At 28.0% G+C, this 6,514-nt stretch overlaps 1 protein-coding gene across 1 annotated transcript in view; it reads left to right on the top strand.

Annotated features, from left to right (window-relative positions):
- Positions 1–3,748: 3,748 nt before the first annotated feature.
- The window catches only part of LOC123010315 (GTPase-activating Rap/Ran-GAP domain-like protein 3), a 78,203-nt gene continuing 75,437 nt past the window's right edge, over positions 3,749–6,514 (top strand). Inside the window, exon 1 of the mRNA XM_044407117.1 lies at positions 3,749–3,814. The gene's annotated coding sequence lies outside the window, so the exon portion shown is untranslated. The remainder of the gene's footprint in view (positions 3,815–6,514) is intronic.

Here is a 6,514-nt window from a genome sequence, read left to right as displayed (position 1 = left end):
AAACAACTAGTATAAAATGAATTATAACGCAAATAACATGAATTTTTGTTTTATATAGCGTATTAGTTTTTTTCTACCGTGAATATTATCTCATTTAAATTTCAACCCCAAGACCGTAAACACCCTGTATTATGTTATTAAGAGTAAAAATGATAGTTTATGTAAGGAACGTAATGAGACAAATAATTGAGTAAAGAGCAACACTATAATTAGCAAGTAAATAAACAAAATAATCAGGACGCTTTGCAAGTAATAAAATCATAATAATGCTTATAAACAAACATCACACGTCAGTATCATGACTATGACTAGTGCAGTTAATAGTGCAAAATGCAAAAGCTACAATAATTGCTGAAGCAGCAAAAGAGACAAGAAGTAACAATATTAGTAAATGTCAATAATGTCATGGTTAAAGTAAAAACGCTTAGGTGCAAAAATATAATTTTTACTCCATAGCTTAAACTTGTGATATTTAGTAACAAAATTAGTCACTTTTGTGACATTTACGGATAAAAAAAATATTCACATTCATTTCAGTAATATGACGTAAAATGTGTTTGCATAACAATTACGTCAATACATCAAGTTTGTTAGAAAAACAAACGTTTTATAATTTAAACAAAATGTAATTGTGTAAGGCTTTATTCAACTGCAACTGAGTTCTCGGGGTAATTATACATTTTCCACGCCAGTTGTTAGAAGTCGTTAGGGTGTGTTTGAAACATTTCAAGTAAGACAAGGTACAAGGAGCATGGGAAAAATGTAAAAAAAAATTTATTTGTCAGAAAAATTTGACATCTGACATTTTTTATGTGAATTTAATGATACTGATGATCTTTTATATGTTTTTTTTATAATTATTTAGTAAAGGTACAAAAAGTTTGCCAATAAAAGACATTAAAAAGAGTTACAATTTAGGATTCAGCTTTCTTGTTTCCTTTTCTAATAGCCTGTAGCAAAATAAAACTAAGAAAATTATTTTTCCAACAGAAATAAATAAAGCAAAGTGCAAAATTTAAACTTTCATGACTTCGAAGTTTTTGTAGATAGAATTTTTTTAACATTTTTTTCATGTTCCTGGAATCGTATCTTACATGGCATTATTTTCTGGGGCGCGAGTTCTGGCGCATCCTGTATATTTCTGTAAAGTTCTATCCGTAGTTCGGTACTTGAAGATTTATATTCAAATTGCGTAAATATGATCACACATCCCCTAAGCTAAATGAGTTGCAATGGTTGAATCTAGATTTATTATCCAAATATCAGTTACATGTTAATGTTCACGTTGTTCTTAAAACCACTTCTCCTCCCTATCTTTGGGATAAGCTGTCATACAGGATGCGCCAGAACTCGCGCCCCAGAGAAAAATGCCATGTGAAGTAAGATACCAGGAACATGGAAAAAATGTTAAAAAAATTCTATCTATAAAAATTTAGAAGATATAAAAGTTTAAATTTTGCACTTTGACTCTATTTATTTCTGTTGGAAAAATAACTTTGCAATTTTTTTTGCTATAGGCTTTTAAAAGAGGATACAAGAAAGTTATATCCTAAATTGTAACTCTGTTTAATGTTATTTGTGGCTTTTATTTTCAAAATTTTTGTACCTTTACTAAATAATTATAAAAAAACATATACAAGATCATGAGTATCATTAAATAGACATAAAAAATGTCAAATGTCAAAAAATAAATGTCAAAATTTTATAGATAAAATTTAGATAGAAGTATTTAAACATTTTTTCCATGTTCCTGGTATCTTATCTTACTTGAAATTTTTCTCTGGGTCGCGAGTTCTGGCGCACCCTGTATAGGTGTAATTTTCATAACGTTAACTTAACGTCATACTGATGCTCTGTCCATGCTTCGTGTCCGAACTAGTTTGTTTACAAGATCTTTTACCTTTAATGCTGTCAAATTATATAATTCTGTACCTTCTGCATTTGCCAAACTTTTATTAGTCGATTTTGCTTAGTTTTATAAATAAGACATTTTTTTGACGAAAACATACACTTTTTAAAAATATATTACACAAAAACTAAGACATTTAGAAATATTTTTTTACTATCGCAAAACTAAGGCAGCTAGAACAAATGTTTTCTTACTTCTGCAAAGAAAAAAGTACAGAATTTAAAGCTGTAGCAATTTTGTAATGTTTTGCATTTGCAAAGATTAATAAATTAAGAAGTTTGTTAAAAGTTAAATAACTTAAAAAATTTAAAAGGAACACTCTATTTTTTATTTTTGCAATCTAATAGATTGATAAATTGTCTATCTAAAAAAATAAAATTTTAATATCTAGAATTGATAAATTAAAAGATATTTCATTTAATATTAATTGTAGCAACAATGCTTATCAATATTTGGGCATTGTTGATACTATGGCAACCATAGTAATTCCACCAAGGACCACTTATCCGTTGATTTATCCAGAGATTGGAAAAGTCGTTATAAATACTGAAATTCGAATTATTTTATTGTAAAAATAAAGAATAATGGATTCAGTTTAACACAAATGTGATTATTAAGTGATATTTCATCTTTTATGCACTGTGTACTTTTTGGCTACTGAAATAATAGTAATTATTATTTTTTTATGTTTAACGTTAAACATCTTTTTAGTTATTGATTATAAACCTAAAAATAAATAATTTTAGAAAGAAATTTTAATAATCTTTTAAAATGCAAAAACAATATATAGAGTGTTCCATTTAAATTTTTTTAAATTATTGAACTTTTAACAAACGCCTTCACTTTTTTATCTTTGCAAATGCAACATCCTGAAAAAATGTTACAACCTTGTAGATTGTAGCTTGTTCTTTGCGGTAGTAAAAAAATATTTCTCGATGTCTTAGTTTTTGTATAATACATTTTTAAAAAGTGCATGTTTTCGTCAAAAAATCCGTCTTTTTTTAAACTAAGCCAAATCGACCCATAAAAGTTTTAGCTTAAAAACAATGTCATAAAAATCTACGTCCAAAACCGTTAAGAAACATATGGTGTTTTATTAAAAAAACATAAGTTTGTATTGTAACTTATTTTTGAGACATGGTGTATAGTTGAAAATAATTTTAGGCGATGGACTAGATTAGTATCTAACAATGTCCTATATATATATTTTTTTAATTCTACTATTTAAAGGCCACTAAAGAACTTTTTCAATTCGCTGAGACAGCATGTACAATTTAATTAACAATAAATTCAATTTGACACAATTTTCCGCAAAACGACTTATGGCATTTAGTCATAAAGATTGACACTGACGTTTGTCGATAAAAAATATTTTAAATTATTTATAAAAATTATTGACGTGTTTAATTTTATGGTTGTCTGCTACTAATATGCATTGTTTTCTTACCATGCATTCGAAAACAATTCCTGCGTAAAAAACGAAAATGCAAACCTTCTTGGTGCTTTTTTATGTCAATTTTCGTAAATTTGAGCAAAAATTTTTTTGATTGGTTGCTTGTACTAAATATCCATTTTTTAATTTTTAAAATAAATATGTAATTATATTTTGAAAAAAATTCGTGTGTACTGAAGAGTTTCGGTGTATTTCTGTTCCAATTTGGTGTCGATTTGTCAAAAAATGTGGCACCCATCACAAAAACTTTTCTCTCGAATGTGTCGGCATGCCACGGTTTCATCACCGGTGGCATTGTGTCCTAGCCTTCTGTTCCCGTCCAGATGCGTATCGACGCACATTGGCGTCGCGACGCCACCGACCGAGCTACAGGTTATCCTGCTTTCAGTTCTCCGCGGGCGCCGTTATGTGACGTCACGCATCACCATGCACTAAGTGATCCCATCAGTAGGGTGAGTGTTTCACATCATGTGTGCAGCGAAAAAATACAACTTTTTTCCTAATTGCTTTTTCTTGTCTCGATTCTGACACGAGAAAAGCTTTTAATTTAACAAAATAATTGTAGTGAAAAATTAAGAAGATAACGGTGTTTAAGGTAGAGATGCCGTTGAAATGCTACAATCCTTTTAGTTATTTTTTTGATCTAATTTTTTTTAATTATTTTTTTTTACAAATTGATTGCTTTATTATAAATCAAGTTGAGCGAGATCAAAGCCTCGCTTTAACACCTCGATCAAAGATAAAAAGTTTTATTAGATTTGTTCCCAAATGCGAATATGCTTTTTAATGTTTAAATTCACACGGTTTGAAAAAGTGTACAAAATTTATTGGGTTTGTAAGGATATCCCTTAAGAATTCTTCATTATTAATTCAGTTCTATTCTCTCTCCCCAAAAAACGATAAATCCTTTTTGTTAAATTACGACCCTTAAATCGCTTTTTATGTATTGTTTTTACACCAAATAAATTATGAAAATGGTTCAATATATAAAATATTTGTATGAGAATATCCCAGATGTGCATATAAAAATCCAAGGATCTTCCATCTCAACATGTAAATCTCGTAAGATTTATAAATATGTAAGTTAGCAACAACGGTTATTTTTGGTTTAAATTGACCCAAAAGATAAACAAATAAATTGTAAATTTAATTAAAGCGTTTTTAATTAGTCAAACAAACTTGCTGTTTTTATTATGTTAATAGAAAATATTTTTTAGCGCAAAAAGCGCTTCATAGTTTTAAATAATGTATCAAAAAAGGTGACCCTTTTGGGGAAGGTAATTGAAATAAAATTACTGGAGGGAAAATGAAAACGAATTATTAATGTGACAGGAAGCCAACAACAAAAACGATTTTGCAGCCTTTCTAAATTTAATTACAAAACGGAAATTTTCAATCACAACTTTTCATACCAATTTTTATTAAAACACACCGTTTAAATTAAGAAAATGTTAATTGTTTGTAAATAATAATATTTTGTAATAAATTATTTCACATAATGTAATTGAATTATCAAATTTAATTCTTAAAAAATATTTTGTTTTCTTTTCATGGCTTAGAATTTTGTTTGAAGTACTCTGTATAGACATTTTCAAAAATGTGTTTTTGCGTTTTCAAAATATAATTCTGTAATATTGCAAAAACATAATTTTTTAACGTCTATAATAAATAGTACGTTTCTATAGAGTGGCAAAATTGATGACAAAAATTTTATTAAAGAAACAAATAAGTTTATTAATTGAAGAAAGTTACACTTTTGCCTTAACTAAAAATAATTTTAATGTGTCTTTTTGCTCATAAATCACTCGATTGTTTTATTTTAATCAAACTCAGAGCACTTAAAATGTCACAATCAGTAGTATACATTAGAATTTAATTAAAAGTGAACCAATACACATTTTCTAATTAGAGTGACTTGCGTAATGATTTAATTTAGGCCTGCTTTAGTGGACTATAGAAAACCGAATCCGAAGAGAGCGTAGCGAACTCGATTGAAAATTAAACCTAAAAATAACAAGGGCATCTGTTAAAGCCTGACGCAAATTAAATTATCAAAACTTTATTACAATCTAATTTTAAAAGAAAATTGACTTGGGCGGCGATGTTACACATTGAAGGAAATTAATGAAAATTGAAAACCATTGCCACTTAGGGTCACAAACAAAATTTCTTGGAAAATTGCTGACAATTTAAAAATTTATCGTTAATTTCGATTTTTATTTGACGAGCACTCATCGGATCATTTCTGTGAGTTTTTAGATTAAATGCAATTCTGAGATGTTTTCCGACATTTTTTGATCAAAAATTCCAAGTATGAGCGATCTCGCCTGTCAACTAAAATGGTATATCTCGAAGATAAGACCGAAAATGTAGAGACAGAAAAGAGATAATTTTATGCATATATTTAATTGTGTTGTCAGATACGTATGTCAGTGTGATAATTACACAAAACAAAGCATTGCATAAAACAATTAATTATTACAAAGCTGTTTAAATTAAAATTAATAAGAGAAATCTTGAGAGAAGTATAAAAAAGGTGTCACCACAAACTCTTAGATTAATGACCATAACAACGTAGCTAAAATGGTCGTTTGTCAGCAAAAACTCATCAAAGATTTTGTGCTATCTAATATTGGAGACAAATTATTTTCTCACAAGTTAGTTGCAAAAGCTAAAACACTGCTTTGTGTTTTATAACCGTCTTAAATCTTTAACTTGGAGAATCACACAGTTTGTAAAAAGTTGAATATTAAATAGGAAACTGTAATTTATGGTTAAACAAGTTTGGTTTATTTGAAGTTAGTCTAATTAAAAGTTTAAACTAAAATAAAATGCTTTTGCGCTCTAAAAACGTTAATATTTATTTAGCCCGGCGCATCCACCAAAAAATAAATAAACAATACAAAAAAGTTACAGAAAGTAGAATTATCTTTCTCTGAGAGTACTTACTCACCACTAAAAAATATTTTTTTTTAATTCTCTAGCAACAAGTTTCTGCAACTATTTATAAAAAAATATTGACGTTTTAATAAATTTTTTGACATTTTTATTACTTTAAAAAACAAACTTTCGGGGTTTTGCAATTCAAAAGAAGTTGAATTATATCATTTTTTAAAAAAGGTTAAGGTAATATTGTGCTAAAATCTGAAAAA

The sequence above is a fragment of the Tribolium madens genome, unplaced genomic scaffold, assembly GCF_015345945.1.
Source record: "Tribolium madens isolate multiple individuals breed KSU strain unplaced genomic scaffold, Tmad_KSU_1.1 Scaffold_7;HRSCAF=85;Tcas5.2_LG10, whole genome shotgun sequence".
Lineage (NCBI taxonomy): Eukaryota > Metazoa > Arthropoda > Insecta > Coleoptera > Tenebrionidae > Tribolium > Tribolium madens.
Note: the sequence above shows the minus strand (reverse complement) of the source record. Positions and strands in the feature narration are given on the sequence as shown.